Source organism: Nothobranchius furzeri, chromosome 17 (assembly GCF_043380555.1).
Source record: "Nothobranchius furzeri strain GRZ-AD chromosome 17, NfurGRZ-RIMD1, whole genome shotgun sequence".
Taxonomy (NCBI): domain Eukaryota; kingdom Metazoa; phylum Chordata; class Actinopteri; order Cyprinodontiformes; family Nothobranchiidae; genus Nothobranchius; species Nothobranchius furzeri.
The window spans coordinates 39,222,641-39,241,618 of record NC_091757.1 but is presented as its reverse complement, the minus strand read 5'-3'; the positions used below and the strand labels follow the sequence as shown (position 1 = coordinate 39,241,618).

The 18,978-nt window shown below is 44.0% G+C and overlaps 1 protein-coding gene and 1 pseudogene across 2 annotated transcripts in view; one reads left to right on the top strand and one right to left on the bottom strand.

Moving 5' to 3' along the window:
- The window catches only part of LOC139063606 (oocyte zinc finger protein XlCOF6-like), a 158,028-nt gene that overhangs the window by 72,907 nt on the left and 66,143 nt on the right, over positions 1 to 18,978 (bottom strand). The gene's annotated exons all lie outside the window — the stretch shown is intronic.
- Positions 1 to 18,978, top strand: part of LOC139063596 (KAT8 regulatory NSL complex subunit 3-like) — a 41,037-nt pseudogene that overhangs the window by 12,928 nt on the left and 9,131 nt on the right. The window contains exons 16-19 of the transcript XR_011516985.1: positions 11 to 196; positions 2,401 to 2,488; positions 2,716 to 2,843; positions 3,186 to 3,292. The product of XR_011516985.1 is annotated as a KAT8 regulatory NSL complex subunit 3-like (transcript). The remainder of the gene's footprint in view (positions 1 to 10; positions 197 to 2,400; positions 2,489 to 2,715; positions 2,844 to 3,185; positions 3,293 to 18,978) is intronic.

Genomic DNA, 18,978 nt, shown 5'->3' with positions numbered 1-18,978 from the left:
TGTGTTGCAGTGCCAGTGAGCAGTGATCAGATGGATGTTCTGGATAGAGATGAGCTCTACTCTCATGGCAAGAGAAGACAGACGCCCAGTCCCACACCAAACAAAGCTGCCAAAAGGGCAAAGATTAAAGTTACCATCGTGTCCCAAAGTGAGTCAGCAGGGGGTGCTGTCAACCCTGCTGAAGGTACGAAACCTGGTAATCTGACACACACACACACACACACACACACACACACACACGAGCACACACTTGCGCCAGAAGTAATGATGCCACTTAAGTGACAGGATTCATAATGATTGGATCATGATCCATCCATCAAACTGCCCCCTGACCTTGCTTCCCCCTCTCCACATACCCCTCTACGTGCATGAATCACACGTTCTCTTAGAACATCCAAACAGGAAAGCCTCTTTTAGAAAAAAATGCCGCCAATAAGTGGTCACACTGTGTCGGTAATGTGGTGCAATCGTGTCCTTTAAACAAAAGATCATGCAGTGGCAGTTTAAAGGGGGTATGGGGACGGTCTGTGCGCTGTCGCAGACTTTCGTTTAACTTGGACATAACTTGTTTTTTATTTTATTGATCTCAGCCGACTGTTTACAAAAGCGAAACTTACTGCCCGTGTTTACTTTCATTTCTAAAATAGTTGCCGGCTGAAGCTCGGCAGTAACTTCCTACGCGACACCTCCCTCTGTTGCGCCAAGGCGTAAAATGCATTCACAAGTCTGGCGTTGCGGTGATATTACTACCAGGCGTGGTGGCACGAATACTGCAAAAATTCCCACAACGCCATGCCTCCACAGCGCGTTCATAAGACACACCGTGGCGGCAGTATTACGCTGATTTGCCGGCATGGTGTGTCTTCTAAAGAGGGCTGAAGTGAAGCCAGAGCTAGGCTGCCTAGTGTAATGAACTGAATATTTAGTTTGTTAGAAAATTTGCCTAATCCATCCTGCCTCAAGTATCTTGGGTCTTGTTTAAGAGTGAGGGAAAGATGGAGCATGAGGTTGACGGATGAATTGGTGCTGCATCTGCAGTAGAGGTCATCGGCCGAGATTATTTTTAAAAGCTGATTTAAAAATAAATCAGGCACCTGTGTGGCCAACTGCCGCCACTACTACACTAAAGAAAAGACCCGAAGGACCCCGACACACCTTTTTTAAAATGTTTTAAGTTTGTTTTGTATTTGAGTTATTGACTTATTTAATGTAAATTGCACACAGTGAGTGTTCAATTGTCTTTCACAATCAATGTGCTGCTAAAACATATATATATATATTCAGTCAGGTCCATAAATACTGGGACATCGACACAATGCTAACACTTTTGGCTCTATACACCACTACAATGGATATCAAATGAAACGAACAAGATGTGCTTCAACTGCAGACTGTCAGCTTTTATTTGAGGGTATTTACATCCAAATCAGGTGAACGGTGTAGGAATTACAACAGTTTTCATGTGTGCCTCCCACTTGTTAAGGGACCAAAAGTAATGGGACAGAATAAGAACCATAAATCAAACTTATACATTTCAATACTTGGTTGCAAATCCTTTGCAGTCAATTACAGACTGGAGTCTGGAACACATAGACATCACCAGATGTTGGGTTTCATCCCTGGTGATGCTCTGCCAGGCCTCTACTGCAACAGTCTTCAGGTCCTGCTTGTTCTTGGGCCATTTTCCCTTCAGTTTTGTCTTCAGCAAGGGAAATGCATGCTCAGTCGGATTCAGGTCAGGTGATTGACTTGGCCATTGCAAAACAGTCCACTTCTTTCTCTTCAAAAACTCTTTGGTTGCTTTTGCAGTATGCTTTGGGTCATTGTCCATCTGCACTGTGAAGTGCCGTCCAATGTGTTCTGAGGCATTTGGCTGAATATGAGCAGATACAATTGCCCGAAACACTTCAGACTTCATCGTGCTGCTTTTGTCAGCAGTCACATCATCAATAAATACAAGAGAACCAGTTCCACTGGCAGCCATACATGCCCACGCCATGACACTTCCAGCACCATGCTTCACTGATGAGAGTCGGGAGGAGGAGAGCGTTGAAGCCATAGGAGGGTGTGTGTGTGTGTGTCTGTGAAAGGTTGTGTTGCATCTGTAATAAGTGAGTCTGTGACTTTTCTCCCAGTTCAGTTGCAGAGTCTCATCTAGGATGTAGGGATATGAACTCCCGGGGGGAACTGATCTAAATGATGACATGTAGCTTTTCTTAATTTTCTGGTATTTCAAAACCCAAAAAGGCAGAAAAATGTGCTGTTTTAGAATGCGTGAGTATCTGATTGTGTTTTCGTGACAGGAGAGACTGCATCTTCATTAAAAATACTTGGATATATTTTTATTAACCTGGAGGCTAAAATAACTGAGCTGTGCTGTTGTTCTGTTCTTTGATGCAGTGGGTGTTTCTGGCAAGCCGTTATCGGTGGCAGTGGGACAGACTGTTCCTGGTGCCAAGGAGCTTTCTGGACTCCTGACAGGACAGCGGTAAGCTCGCCTGCTCTGCTACGCACAGGCACGTTGAGTGAAGTGTGCTCATATCCCAGTGCATACTATACCCCCGTCCACACACTGTTGGACAGAAATGTGTGTGGTGCAGAGGGATTGATGAGTGGTTGGACTCGGAGTTTGGGCGCTGCATGTTAGCCAAATAGCCAAGCAGGACCTTCTGGGGTGGCTCCTGAGTAGACTGGTTGGTATGTGTGTCACTACAGGTCTGGTAGTCTCTCAGAGGTGTCTGGTGCCCTGTCCCCAGGCTCCAGCTCATTCAGCAGCGTGCAGCCTTGCATGGTATCGGTGTCCTCCACACCAGTCCAGGTGCAAGCTCCAGCTACTGCCCAAGGTATCTCTGTCTTGTCCTGCTTTGTACACTCATTTGTACTAAACTGTGCAAATAATCTGAGCTCAGTGGCTCAAACATGAAGCTGCTCCGCCAGCTTTGTTGAGCAAGATTTAGGTTCTGGACTCTGGATGAAAATCTGAGTGTGTGTGTGTGTGTGAGGACAACATCATCATTGATCACCTATTGCACCATTTGCTGCTTTTATCAACCCAAATCATAATAATCATAATTTTGGTCTTTGAAGTATTTGAATATTTTTGTAAAAGTACATGTTGGGATTGATTTCACACAGATTTAGACTTCACTAACATCTTGGTTTGGTCTTTTCTCCTCCCTCTGCAGCGCCTTCCGCCAGCAGTCTTCTGCAAGGCCTAAGTTTCAGTCTTCAGGAGATCATTACCAAAGCTTCTAACATGCCTTCCTCAGCGACGAGCACAGGCAGCACCCAGGTACCGCACATTGGAGGCTTACTTCTTGTACATTTTATTCACAAAAGCTGCGTTTCTGCCAAGCCCCCACAATGCCGCTCTAAAAATGGTCCCATCCCGGAAGTAAGAAAAATTGCAGTTCCACCCTCATCCGCTGGGGGCTGGTGCCAGAAGCGAGCAAATCCTCATTGACTCCCCATGTTAAAAATGCCGATTTCACAGCAGAAATAAACATGTTTACAGCCTGGTACCAGAACATGTTTTTTGTCTAAATTATCTAGTTTATACTCATGACAACTCTGAGGGGGGTGAATTTTTTTCTCACTCTTCTGTTTAAGTGTATTGAAAGCCTAAAATTCTGTATAATTAATGAGCAGCCGACACACGTGACCGCCGCCTCAGACCCACGTGACCACAGAGCTAGCTCCGTGGAAAGGCCTCAGTACAGCCTCGGTCCCTCCTGGAAACTGTGTCGGGATTTTGAGTCTCTGTGCTTGTGAATTCTGTTTTGGATATTATTGGTGCAATTGTTGGACAAAATGACTTGCAGTGGTATTAATTGCACTAATAGAGCATCCAAGGAGTCTCCACTTCATTTTTTTCGGTAAGTTAAAATCTATATTTGTATTTTATGTCACTGCCGCGCCTTTAAACTAGCTGAGTTTACCAAAGTAGCTAGCTAATTATCAGTTTAACATGTAGCATGTACTGTTTCACCATGAAATTTAAATGTAAAATACGGTAAAATAATTAATAGGGCATATTTCGATGGGTAAAACCCAGTGCATTTAAGATAAAAATGGGTTGAAATATGACTGAGCGCGCCGCTTGGAGGGACACCTGTACTCCATTCTTTCATCCGGTAATCCCCAGCGGTCAGGCCGGGCAGGCTGACCGATGCGGCGCCTCGCTGCTGCGGGCTGACCGGAGAAATACTGCAGCTCGTTGAGAAGTCTATAGGGCATACAGCGTTTCCCTTAAATCCCACCACCACGCCGACAAGATCCCAAGTTTCTTTGTTTTTGTTGGCGCTGTTTACCGAAGAAGCAGCGGGAACACCAGCAAGTTTCATCAGACTCGTAAAGTTAGTTTTTGCAGGGGACCCCCTGTATTTTACCGCTCCCTCCTGCAGTCTTCCCCTATTAAAATTTAAAATGTGTAACTTCATGTATTGGGATGAATGACTGATATTCATGTTAAACTCAAACGTTAGGTTTTTAGGGGGAAAAAACAAAATAATAAACATTATACAGATGTCAAATAAATCAAACTGTAATTAAACTATATATTTTCAAAGTCTCGATTCTGGATAAAATCCAACAACATATGCTTTATAAATAAACACTACACATGGCTTTCACACACACACACACATACACACACACACACACACATTACATTGTGATTTCTTAGTAAATATTCTATTTGGCGAGAGATAAACTTTATTGTATTTATCCTAGTGAATCTATAATTTAACGGGTAAACTAGCAGTAGTACATCCAACATCAAAGAAAGTAAAATGTTATTATCAGGAGAGGGAGAATGTTTAAGTGGTTAGCAGCAGTGTGCTAGCCGATGGCCCCCTCCATGAGGCCACCACAGCTCAGCAGAACATCGTTGTAGCTTCTTCTGGGGAGAAAAACACTTAGAGAAAAAATAAAGTTAACAGCTGAAATAGCAGGAAATAATACAGTTAAAGAGCAGATTGTAGAAGAAAGAAACCCCTGGGTTAAACTGGTCTGTCTACTGCATAATGCTGAACTCATGTGTCCTCAGGGAAGGACCTGATTGGTGTCCAGAACCTGCTGAAGAAGCACCAGGCTCTGCAGGCTGAGATCACAGGTCATGAACCTCGCATCAAGGCTGTCACCCAGAAAGGAGAGACCATGGTGGAAGAAGGTAGAGCAGGTCTGGTCCTGACATGTTTCTGAGGTGTCTGCAGGTTCTGGCTCACTTTTTTTGGGTCCAGGTCACTTCGCTGGTGAGGAAGTGAAGACTAAACTGTGGGAGCTTCATGGACGTTGGGACACGCTGAAGGCCAAGGCGTCCCAGAGGAGGCAAGACCTGGAGGACTCTCTGCAGGCCCAGCAGTACTTTGCGGATGCTAATGAGGCCGAGTCCTGGATGAGGGAGAAGGAGCCCATCGTTGGAAGTCCAGACTAAGGGAAAGACGAGGACTTGGCCGAGGTATGGAAGTCCCTTCCTGAGAAACTCCAATCGCTTTTCTTTGCTCTCTTTCCAGTCCTTCATAATTAGTGTTTCTGTATTTGTCATTTCCTTCGGTTGTCTACCAGACGTCGTTGCTTGTTTGAGCGTCTCATGGGTTAGGGGTAGAAGTGCTGGCCTCGCACAGGAAGTGATGACAAACGTGTTCCTGGCGCTCTCATTTCAAACGGTTTCCAAGCTGTGATGTGTGTTCCCGCTGCAGAGCAGCCATGACACGTGGCAGCCGGCAGAAGGCTCACGCTTTTCCACTAAACACCCGCAGAACTGCGTCTGCGGTGAACTGAGCAGGGTTTGTTTTACGGTGGCGGATCCGATTGGACCATCGCTGCGAGAAAGCTCCACTTGTGTCAGACGAGCTGAAGGTTCTGATGTTCTGCTCCACAGGCTCTCCTGAAGAAGCACGAGGCCCTGATGTCGGACCTGTCAGCTTACGGCAGCAGCATCCAGGCCCTGAAGGAGCAGGCCCAGTCCTGCAGGGTGAGTTCAGAACCCTCGGCCCGTCAGAACATTCTTATCCACCACGTTCTAACACCAGACCTGTTAACCCGACAGCAACAAGGTAATCAGCAGGTACTTTTGTCCTGCAGGACCTGAAGGCCAACGAGTCCCGCCTGAGGGACATCAACAAGGTGGCATCTGAACTGGAGTCAGAAGGTCTGATGGCTGAGGAGGCTCCTATGGTTCAGGCTCAGGTGAGCGTCACCTGTCTGCAGCAGCTGGTCCCTCTCACTTCCTGGTTTAACTCTGCTCGTCTCTGTTTGTAGCAACAAGAACATCTGGGTTATGCTCCTGGAAAGGTGCATGTTGTCCTCCGCCTCCACCAGAACCAGACGTGGTGTTTTTGTTACCACTCATTTGTTTGTTTGTTTGTTTGTTTACAGGATGAAGCCGACTCTAACACGGCGTCACCCTGGAAGGTGAGTTCATTCAGCTGATCAGAGGTCACCTCTGATGGCCGCAGTCACGGCCGACCGTGCTGACATCACACAGGAATTCAGGTGACCCGGCAGGCACCAGGTGCTGGTGAAAGTGGGGACATGTCAGCTGGTTGCCATGGCTACAGTTATCTTTATGCATCTGTATGACTGCTAACTGGTGTGTGTTTCCTGCGACCTTTGACCTCAGACCGTACGGTTGGGCGTTCAGACGACGGCTAACTTTAATTCCATCAAGGTAAGAGGAAGCTCTTCCCTTCCTGTCTGAGCGATCCGTCTCCAGGTTTCCTCGTCCGGCGTCCAGCCTGCTGGCGTCCACCTTCATCTCACCTTCATCTCATCTCACTTCATTTATAGTGCAATACTTTCACATTATCATTTTCCCACACTTCTGTATACCTGTATTTTGTTGTTTTTCAATAAAGAATGACAAATTATTTAAGTTTGGTTTTTGTTGCACACAAATATATATCTGTAAAAAATATCTACAAAGCTAATGTTTACATAACAAGTATGATTGGGTTTTGCAATATGGCACTCAAGTGTATTTTAGTAAGATTTTCAAACCAAGTAAAGTTAGTAAAGAACACATTTCTATTGTCTGCTAAGAAACTGTTGGGATTTAAAATGGGCCTGTTGTACAAATAACTTGTAAATGATTATTCCTCACTTTTGTCTTAACCAAAGAAATTCCAGTAATTGAGCAAAAACATTTATTTTTAACACTACATTTTATAAAACAGGGCGCAAAGTGTCAGCACATGTATGTATGTCGATGGTCCGCCCCAACCAAACCAGGAGACACAGACGTCAGTGTAGCGTTGTGGTTTTATGCTCTTTTATGAAAGAGGAACCATGCTACGTATTAATTCGGAATATTAATTTTTAATAAATCAATAACCAAATTTTATATTGTTAAGAAGACTCAAAGGTTGTTTTCATCCATAAACTGCCGATAATATCTGAGTGTCTGTGTTTCAGTTCAATAAGGAAACCAGTTTGACGATTAAAAGTTTTAATTCTTCAAATTAAACTAATGATTTTGAAAATTGACAAACAGGAAACAACAATCACATTGGCAACTTTGTGGGACAATCTTTAACAGTTGATATGCTGTTCTTGCTCAAATAGACCTTCTGGTGAATTTATGAAGATTGAGAATGTTGTGAGTTGTGAGAGTGATATGAGGTGAGATGGATGCGTGTGTGCATCTGATTTTGCTTCAGGAAGAAACAGGTGTCTGAGTGAAAAGTGACGGTTTGAATAAACTTAGGTTTAGTTGTAAAAGATGCATCAAAACGCTAAACACCGTGCTGTCTCACCGAACTCTTGTGGACCCTCTTTCGGATCCGGGCCGTGGAGGATGTTGTGGTTCATCCAGATGACACCGGCGGCTGACAGGAGACGTAGGTGTCGAACGGAACCGGTCCAGAGTTGCCCTCGGTGCACGTTGATGGTAAAGCGTTTTGTCGACGCGCTTTATTAAGTTAAGTTCACTCAGAAATCAAAAGACTCGGTAATGAGTCTGCGTTAGAAGTTGCGATTCAGCTATTCTGCCCTGCTTGTCAGGAACAGCGTGAAAGGGGGGAGAAACGAGCCAGCCGGCTCTGCCCCCCCCTTTGGTTTTCAGGTCCACACTCTCTCGTTGTCCAACACGAACTGCATGTTAAGACTGAAACTTACCAAAAACCTTTCTCTTCTCAAAGCAAACGTGTGCGTCATCAAATGTGTCTGGAGTTTACTGTGGGAAGATGTGTGTGGGTGTGTGTGAAGGTCAGTACCAAACACTCAACACTATTTAAGAATGGATTCATTAATCCATTATAATTACCCAAAAGCATAATAGTCATTCATTTGATTAAACACATTTATAATGAGCAAAATGATAATGGTTACTTTAACATTAAAATCAAGAAAAAGAAGTTTAAACTTTATGTTTTGACTTGGTCTGGGTACAACTCTTGTAAACACATCTTCTGGTAGACTGCAGGTGGCTGATGTTATGGTTTCCTCCCAGACTCGCTGGCGTTCAGGTCTTAATCTGTGGGTGAAAGTTCTCAATGACCCAGCTTTGACCTAGCTGCGTCCAGCACCACCTTTGTGATAGAAAACCCATATTTCCTCACGTTACAGTCCCCCCTTTTGTGACGACATGGTGGTCAACAGAGGCCACCTGACGTCACAACCTCAATAACGTGATGTACTCGTGAAGGTAGACATCCCAGATGAAGGCAGGAACGATGAAGCGGCACCACAGGTCTCGTGTATAAGGGAGTCTATCCTGATCAGATGATTAAGGCCAAAACTGTTGCAATCATTGTAAAGTAATCCACTTAGGGAATCTTGAAAGCAGAGCTATTTCAATAGCAGTTAATTTCATCAGCAATAATGCAAAGGTATGCAAAGGATAAGCAGCTCGTGTGCCACACGGAGCTGGGCAGGTGATGTATTCCTCAGGCGTAGTCCAGGCGAAGTCCAGCGCAGACCTCGACCCATCTCGAACCACGACCGAAGCCCCATGCGACAGGAAACCAGCCGAAGGATGGTGAAGACGACCCCTCTGATGGGATGTAGTCCATACGAGCTCGGAGAAGGAGACAAAGTGAGACAGCCCACACGATATATAGCATTTGATGCAAATCAAAGAAATCAATCAAAACCTATCTATGGGTGCCTCTGGGAAAATGTGGATGCCTTTTGTGAATTATCTAAAGAAGAAATGTTCCGCACCCTGTTCTACATGTCATGTAAAAACGTGATGCAGAGAAAACACAAATAAAAGAAAGCAAATCCTAACTGATATGTGAAACTCAGCAGGCTGCACTAATTAAAGGCATATATATAAAAGAAATAATCATGAAGATGAAGGGCAAATTGGCTTGTGGCCCTTTAAGGGAAATAGTAACAAAATAAAATAAAATTTGTAATCAAATATAATCATGCTACACAAAGCACTAATAAAAAGATAGAGATGTAAATCAGTTCTAAAAATGTAAATCAGTAGGTTAGTAATCCCTAAAAATGTGAGTTAGTAACAGGACCCTGGCTGGAGGCAGGTAACCTGAAAAAAAAAACTCAAAGGATATCACATTTGTTAAAAATCCATCCCACAAATGAGAGAATTTGTAACGGTCCACCAGTTAGTGGAAAAGAAGTTGGTCAGAATAGTGTTGGTCAGAATAGAGTTGTTCAGTAAGCGTTTTGAATCTGGTATTGCGGACCCACAGAGACACGAGTTTGGACGTATCTGTGGGAGCAGGCTCATAAGCGATTTGGTTATCAAACTGTTTGTATCTTGTGTTACGAACCCACAGGGAAACTTGTTTGAATTTACCTGAGGGTCCCGTCCGGAACTCGAGTGAAGCTGATGGTTTAGCTGTTAGATCAGAACCTGATTTTACCTGCTCAAAGTTGGGTTGCAGCTTTACGGAGGCGACTTTGTTGTGATCAGAAATGGTAGTGAACTGGAAATGCGAAAATGATGCTCGCAAAGCAGGAGGAGGCTCCCCACCCCCCTTTTGTTGCTCAAACTTAAGCCATGTCTGTGAGACAGGAGAAGCATAACAAAGAACAGTTCTTAAGCTCTTAAAAGCCCTATTACCAAGAAGATGCACATTGTCACCTGAATCGTGCTGAAAGAGCAGGTGTTCAGATGTCCAAAGACCTGGAGGTGTTGGACTTGGAGGTTCTGAAAAGGAGTGATCCAAGGATGGTTGTGTCACGGGTGTCAAAGCAAACCTAGCCATGTTTAGAACCAGATACAGACATGTCGCTAGCTTTAGGAACATGGTCTGTCCTGAAAACTGAAGCCAAGAATACTTTATTCCCAAGAATGATGGAGGTTCCCACACAGAATCAGAAAAACCCGGTTTAACCAGAGTAGTTACAGACTGACTAGAACTCCGCCCCGTAGAAGGTGCAGCACCTAACTCCGGGTCGGAGGTCAATGTCGTCAGCTGAAGTGATGGAAGGTCAGCGTCGATTTCTGCAATGACCCGCCCGCTCGGAGGAGGCGTTCCCCCGAACCGGTTGAAGTCCGCAACGGAAAACTCGGTGCCACTCGGCACCCCCCTTTTGTCAGGAGGGGCCCCGAGCAGAGCATTACTGCACGCACCTACACCTCCCGGGCCGGGTGGCCTTCCCGACCCTGGGAGAGAGGTGTGCGCAGCAACCACCGAGCCACTTTCAATTTCGCCGCTGACCACTTGACTGCTGGAAACCGCAGGTTTTACTGCGCCGTCGTGGTCACCTGAAAGAGAAATCACAGGAAATAGAACACAGAGGCCAGAGACTAAGTCACACCCCTGTGAAAGGAGAAAGGAACTGGCCACCTTATTAGCAGAGGTCACAAACTGAAAAGTGACAAGGTCATTCACATAAAGGTCAAGATGTCCGGGCACAAACCCCTTAAATGGCATGGTAGCTCTGTCCGGAGACCACAAGTGTTTCACGGCGGCTGACGTTTCCATCACGCCCCGATAAAGAAGCTGGTTTGTGCATGAGGCGGACTGACGAGTAAAACAGACCTCTGACTGAAGCGGTGGGTCACAGCCTGAAGATTTCACACCCATGTTGGAGGGATGGTCAGCCTCTAACACGGATGACAGAGAAGAAGCATCAGGAACCAAAGGGTTAAGCACAACCTGTTTGTCAGAGAGGTTAACCATAGGTTCAAGAGATTTATTCAGCTTAAAAGCAGCAGAGAAAGTGTTGTTTATTTCAAACCTTGATATTGATGGTGGGCTTTTGACCCCCTGGAAGAAATAAAAGTAAAGAAAAAGTGTTATGACTGTAAACAGCATGTTGCATGAATTCACGTCATGAATTGCAGACCAGAACCACCTCCGACACAGTGCAGCTGGCACCGAACCGCTGCCACTAGTCCCCACTGCGCCCGACCGGCGGCACCCGCCTAAAACGGGCCCGTTCGGGCGGGCGGAGGGACCAGCGTTGCCCAGCCGGTGAACAGTCTCCTGCGTCTTGGCATGTTCTGGAAGCAGAACGTCAGAGAACCTTACATCAGGTGTAACAGTGCAGGAAAGATTTTGTCGTGTCTCGTCCATCTCCCATTAAGTTCAGAGCAACTCGCGTTTTTACCTTCTGAGTCGACGTAAAACTCCGGGCAGATTCTTTAATTTGTCTCTCACAAACAAGGACTGTCCGTAGCGTACTTAACTTTATGACACAGGGTAAAACAAGGAATTGTTGATAGAGAAATGAATACACACAACTTCACAAGATGGAAGAAAAAGGCATGGAACCGAGCAACGGAGGCTGTGAAAGCCGACCCTTACCGGTCCAAAACAAAAATCAAAAATAAATAATAAACCCTACGCTGTCGTGTTGTTATCAGACGGACAAACGTAGCAAAATGTAGATTCTACACACCGTAGTGAATTACAAGAATCACCGCCAATGCGGGTTTTGTGAGGACACAGACTGACTGTGTCAGAAATGGATTGACAATTTAACGGGACGCGTTCCCTTTTTGTCTAACTGTGGCGCGCTAGCTTAGCTCTCCGGCTAGGTCTAGCGTCCTTTGTCTGTAGCGACCAGACTTAAATTTTCCCGATTAACAAGCAGGCATCTCGCTCCGCTTGTAAAAACGGACTTTTAAAGCGTACGCAATCTGAATGCAGTAACGCGTGACGGCCATGCTTCGCCTTACAGCGTTTACCTAGCAATTAAGCTACGGTAGGTGCCACCGAGCATTCCGTTTAGATTCGGCTGTGATCAGTCGCCTATGCAATGGAAATCATTTCCACAATAGCTCGCCCACAGTGTCAACACACTGAGACGAAGGGTGTCCGAGAATTTAGTTTCTGTACGGAGGTTCAGAGAATTGTTTTAATTTTAGGAACTGAGGATAAGCTGCTCACGGTAGCTCACCCAGCAAGTTTCAGAGTGGAACTGTAGCTTTCCGACCTGAAGAGATTAGAGACGCGGCGGCGCGTCAAAATGGACAGAATTTAGTCAAAAGCACAACTCACACGTTCGCTCCGAAGGCGAAGATGGGATAAATCAAAGTATTGTCTGTAATTTGCGGTCAATTTGAGATCGGACTTCTTCTTCCGCCGTCAAGTTTCCACCAGGACGTCTCCCGGAAGTGTGACTTCAGCGGAATAATTTCCGGTGTTTTTCAAAATAAGACATCAAAGTGAAACACAGAGAAAAGCGTTGTTTGTAGCTTTTAGATGTTAGGAATCAGACATATCGCAGATATAGAAGACTGGATACGCTCGCCATTAATGTAGCGTTGTGGTTTTATGCTCTTTTATGAAAGAGGAACCATGCTACGTATTAATTCAGAATATTAATTTTTAATAAATCAATAACCAAATTTTATATTGTTAAGAAGACTCAAAGGTTGTTTTCATCCATAAACTGCCGATAATATCTGAGTGTCTGTGTTTCAGTTCAATAAGGAAACCAGTTTGACGATTAAAAGTTTTAATTCTTCAAATTAAACTAATGATTTTGAAAATTGACAAACAGGAAGCAACAATCACATTGGCAACTTTGTGGGACAATCTTTAACAGTTGATATGCTGTTCTTGCTCAAATAGACCTTCTGGTGAATTTATGAAGATTGAGAATGTTGTGAGTTGTGAGAGTGATATGAGGTGAGATGGATGCGTGTGTGCATCTGATTTTGCTTCAGGAAGAAACAGGTGTATGAGTGAAAAGTGACGGTTTGAATAAACTTAGGTTTAGTTGTAAAAGATGCATCAAAACGCTAAACACCGTGCTGTCTCACCGAACTCTTGTGGACCCTCTTTCGGATCCGGGCCGTGGAGGATGTTGTGGTTCATCCAGATGACACCGGCGGCTGACAGGAGACGTAGGTGTCGAACGGAACCGGTCCAGAGTTGCCCTCGGTGCACGTTGATGGTAAAGCGTTTTGTCGACGCGCTTTATTAAGTTAAGTTCACTCAGAAATCAAAAGACTCGGTAATGAGTCTGCGTTAGAAGTTGCGATTCAGCTATTCTGCCTGGCTTGGCAGGAACAGCATGAAAGGGGGGAGAAACGAGCCAGCCGGCTCTGCCCCCCCTTTGGTTTTCAGGTCCACACTCTCGTTGTCCAACACGAACTGCATGTTAAGACTGAAACTTACCAAAAACCTTTCTCTTCTCAAAGCAAACGTGTGCGTCATCAAATGTGTCTGGAGTTTACTGTGGGAAGATGTGTGTGGGTGTGTGTGAAGGTCAGTACCAAACACTCAACACTATTTAAGAATGGATTCATTAATCCATTATAATTACCCAAAAGCATAATAGTCATTCATTTGATTAAACACATTTATAATGAGCAAAATGATAATGGTTACTTTAACATTAAAATCAAGAAAAAGAAGTTTAAACTTTATGTTTTGACTTGGTCTGGGTACAACTCTTGTAAACACATCTTCTGGTAGACTGCAGGTGGCTGATGTTATGGTTTCCTCCCAGACTCGCTGGCGTTCAGGTCTTAATCTGTGGGTGAAAGTTCTCAATGACCCAGCTTTGACCTAGCTGCGTCCAGCACCACCTTTGTGATAGAAAACCCATATTTCCTCACGTTACATCAGGTAGGCCAAGGTTGTGTCCGACGGTCTCTGCAGCTCTCTGGGCACCACGCCTCACGTAGCTGTCACCAATGATCCAAATGGCTATGGAGAAAAAATAACAGGTTTGTCATAATTGTTTAAAGTACAAAACCATACATGAAGTGGTCAAGACATGAACTTACACGCTGCGTTGTGTAGCTGATGTTGGAGACACACAGGCTGCCATGGTGACCTTTTAACAGATCTAAGAAAAAAATGTAATAAAAGAATGAAACTTAAAAACTCCCAGACCTCATGTCATATTTGCTAATCGGCTATGGCTGATTTATTGTTTGGTTCACAGTGAGTTACACTAATTCTAATATATTTTTATTTCTATTATACATACAAACTTTTTAACTGTTATTTTCACATGACTGTTATCAGGCTCTCTTGTTCTGGTTCTGATGATAATTCCGTGTCTTCCAGTAAGTTATCTTGTGCTTACTTCATCTGTATAATGTCTCTTTACTTTTGGTAAATTGTACTGAGTCCAGAAGAAAGGCTAGTTGGCTGTACAAGATACAAACAAGTATTACGTTTTGGAAATATATGAAACACCGCCAGCATCTGTTAGAGCCTGTGGCGGGGTGCTGAGGGCCGGCTCCAGCCCAGGAATGAGCTCTCCACGCTGGCCGGGAGGGTTTGAAACACCGCCATCCTCTCCTCTGCTGGCTGTTCATTCTGTTATGGTTACCGGTGCTTGTGTTGCAATGTGAAACGCTTGGTATCAGATTTTGTAAGAAAGATAATAAAATGTCCCCCCAAAATACGACTTAAATATATTTTCTCTTCATGATACATTTAATGGCTGGTGCGACTCAGGAGTGATAGCACCGAAAAAAAACTACTGAAAACTTGCTCAAAGCAAAATGTTTTCATTACGGAAATAAATTATAAACTTACCGATTTAAAACTTTTTTAATACAGGTACTTCTCACGAACAGGCGCAGAAAACCTCCACCTAAACTCCATGTGAGGGTCAGGTCGTTGGGTGTTCCAGTTAGCTCCGGTTGAATTGAAGCTAGGTAGCTACATCCGTTAGCTCTGCTCCCACCTCCGCTTTAGCTTTGGGTTAGCCAGGGTTAGCTTCAGGTTAGCTCGTAGCTAGTTCGTCACTCGATCCCAGCCTTACAGCCCCACCCTCAGCGCCTCCTCTCTTCCCTTTTATGGAATTGTCTGGGCTGGACGGAACCTGTGACACGGTCAAAATGGCGGTGGTGGCCACCTCCCATTATGGACAAAAAACGTGTTATTGGAGTCTATGGAATCCGTTTGTCCAGTATGTACAGTCTATGGTTTCCGCTAGGCATGTTCTGGGACATTTCTGGGAGGGTCCTCTCAGCCTCAAGTTTCCATACAAAGTTGTCCGTTTAAGGAACTAGTAAGACTCCTGCCACGTATGGGATGATGGTGCTTTTGCGCCAGTTGTTCTTTGCTTTACTATTTGCTGCTGTGGATCCTTTTTCAGACTTATTTGTCGATTTCACAACAAGTCTATCCCACACCAAAAATAATCCACAGCAAATGCTGGTTCTTTGGCCATGTCTTGACAGTGTCGTTTTCTACTGAGTTACAACCAGCAGTCCAGCACAGTGACACCTCTGGGCCATTTTCCAGTACATACCCCACTTCTTGTACTTGTTGGGTCTTGAAATGTCCCAGTGAAATGGAGACATGCACATACCGTGCAGGTCTGTCTGTGTCTCTGCAAAAATAAACAATCAATGATGAACAAGACTCTGCTTCTAGACCTGCAGAAAGAGTAAAACAAACAAAAAAGGGACACACACAACAATACAACAAGAGCAAGCTATCACTGTGTCAACCTAATGAGGAAATATAAAATCAACATTGTTTTGCTGAACAATCTCACAATAGTAAATCACAGGGCGTTTAGTGCCAACCACACTGCACACACTGTATTTCTATCCAAATTAAAAGAGTTTCATCTACATATTTGTAGTTTGTTTTTCCTAAAATACTGGAAATTTGTAAGTAAAATAGTGCAGGCATGCGCAAAGTACGGCTCCTATTGCATTTCTAGAATGATTAAATTTGTCGTTCCTTGACTTTTAAGTTGACACAAACATTTTTATGTTCAGAAGATAAAACTGTGAGCGTCATCTACCCAGGTTGGTGCTCTACAGCTGGAGGACGTTCGGAATGAGAAGCAGGAGCTGGAGTACTCAAATGAGTATAAATATAAAGGTCCTTCTCAAAAAATTAGCATATTGTGATAAAGTTCATTATTTTCTGTAATGTACTGATAAACATTAGACTTTCATATATATTATATTCATTACACACAACTGAAGTAGTTCAAGCTTTTTATTGTTTCTAATATTGATGATTTTGGCATACAACTCATGAAAACCCCAAATTCCTATCTAAAAAAATTAGCATGTTTCATCCGACCAATAAAAGTGTTTTTAATACAAAAAAAGTCAACCTTCAAATCATTATGTTCAGTTATGCACTCAATACTTGGTCAGGAATCTTTTTGCAGAAACGGCAATCAGCCTGTGGCGCTGCTGAGGTGTAATGGACGCCCAGGATGCTTCAATAGCTGTCTTAAGCTCATCCAGAGTGTTGGGTCTTGCGTCTCAACTTTCTCTTCACAATATCCCACAGATTCTAAGGGGTTCAGGTCAGGAGAGTTGGCAGGCCAATTGAGCACAGTAATACCATGGTCAGTAAACCATTTACCAGTGGTTTTGGCACTGTGAGCAGGATAGCTAGCTGCATTGACCCTGCCCTTGATAAAACACAGTGGACCAACACCAGCAGCCGACATGGCACCCCAGACCATCACTGACTGTGGGTCCTTGACACTGGACTTCAGGCATTTTGGCATTTTCCTCTGCCCCGTCTTTCTCCAGACTCTGGCACCTTGATTTCCGAATGACATACAAAATTTGCTTTCATCCGAAAAAGTACTTTGGACCACTGAGCAACAGTCCAGTGCTGCTTCTCTGTAGTCCAGGTCAGGCGCTTCTGCCACTGTTTCTGGTTGAAAAGTGGCTTGACCTGGGGAATGCGGCACCTGTAGCCCATTTCCTGCACACGGTGGCTCTGGATGTTTCTACTCCAGACTCAGTCCACTGCTTCCGCAGGTCCCCCAAGGTCTGGAATCAGTCCTCCTCCACAATCCTCCTCAGGGTCCGGTCACCTCTTCTTGTTGTGCAGCGTTTTCTGCCACACTTTTTCCTTCCCACAGACTTCCCACTGAGTTGCCTTGATACAGCACTCTGGGAACAGCCTATTTGTTCAGAAATTTCTTTCTGTGTCTTACCCTCTTACTTGAGGGTGTCAATGATGGCCTTCTGGACAGCAGTTAGGTCGGCAGTCTTACCCATGATTGCGGTTTTGAGTAATGAACCAGGCTGGGAGTTTTTAAAAGCCTCAGGAATCATTTGCAGGTGTTTAAGAGTTAATTAGTGGATTCAGATGATTGGGTTAATAGCTCATTTAGAGAACCTTTTCATGATATGCTAATTTTTTGATATAAGAATTTTGGGTTTTCATGAGTTGTATGCCAGAACCATCAATATTAGAAACAATAAAAGGCTTGAACTACTTCAGTTGTGTGTAATGAATCTAATATATATGAAAGTCTAATGTTTATCAGTACATCACAGACAGTAATGAACTTTATCACAACATGCAAATTTTTTGAGAAGGACCTGTATTAATGGTGCAAATAACAAAAAAAAAAATGTTTCAGCTCCTTGGAGTTTCAAAGCTCTCAGAGAAACTCTGATGAAGACACATAATGAGTTGAAATGGTAGTTTTTGTTATTTGCACCATTAAAATATTTATACTTATTTCAGGGCTCCAGCTCTCCTGCTCCTCATTTTTATGTTCAGATATGTACCAACTTGCCATTCTTGACCTATTTTGAGAAATACAAATGAAAAAAATTACCATAAAATAGTTTTATTTTAAAAAAATCATAGTTTTGCTGCTGGTGAGGACTACTAATTTGAGTTCTCTTTCTTAACATTCGTTTCGATGTCTCACTATGGGATACGCCCCTCCGCGGATTCCTCAGAAGCACTTATCTCAATACGCCAATCCTGATTGGCCAGTGACGGTGACGTACGCGTCCCCCTGCTACTATAAGTAGCAAGCGTCCCAACGCTGGTATGATTAGTGATGTGAGCCAAACTGAAGTTTTAGTCATCGGTCCTGAGGCCCAGAGAGAGAAACTTTTACCTAAACTACAGTCAATGTCTTTTTATCCATCTCTACAAGTGAAGAATCTGGGCGTTATTTTCGACTCTGAGCTGACTTTTATCCCCCACATTAAAAACATCACAAAAATAGGTTTTTACCATCTTAAGAATATCGCCAGAGTCCGACCCATTCTCTCTCGGGCCAATGCGGAGACGCTAGTGCATGCTTTTATAACCAGTATAATTGATTACTGCAATGCCCTGCTTTCTGGTCTTCCCAAAAAGAGCATCTCAGGTTTACAACTCTTACAAAACTCAGCAGCACGTGTCCTGATGAAGACCAGGAAGCGGGAGCACATCACTCCGGTTTTAAAATCACTGCACTGGCTCCCCGTATGTTTCAGGATCGATTTTAAGGTTCTTTTAATGGTTTTTAAGTGTCTTAATGGTCTTGGGCCTTCTTATCTTTCAGAACTGCTTTTACTATATAAACCCTCGCGGTCTCTGCACTCCTCTGGCAGCCGTCTCCTAGTTATCCCTAAAGTTAAGACTCACACCCACGGCGAGGCGTCCTTCAAGTATTACGGCCCTCGCCTTTGGAACGGGCTGCCGGAGGACCTCAGGTCCGAAGGGAACATCCAGGCTTTTAAGAATAGGCTCAAGACCCACCTTTTTAGCTTAGCTTTTAACTGATCACTATTTATCTACAAATACATATTTATCTCTTTTATTATTTTTATCATTTTATCTACATCTTAGTGTTTTTACATGATTATGTTTT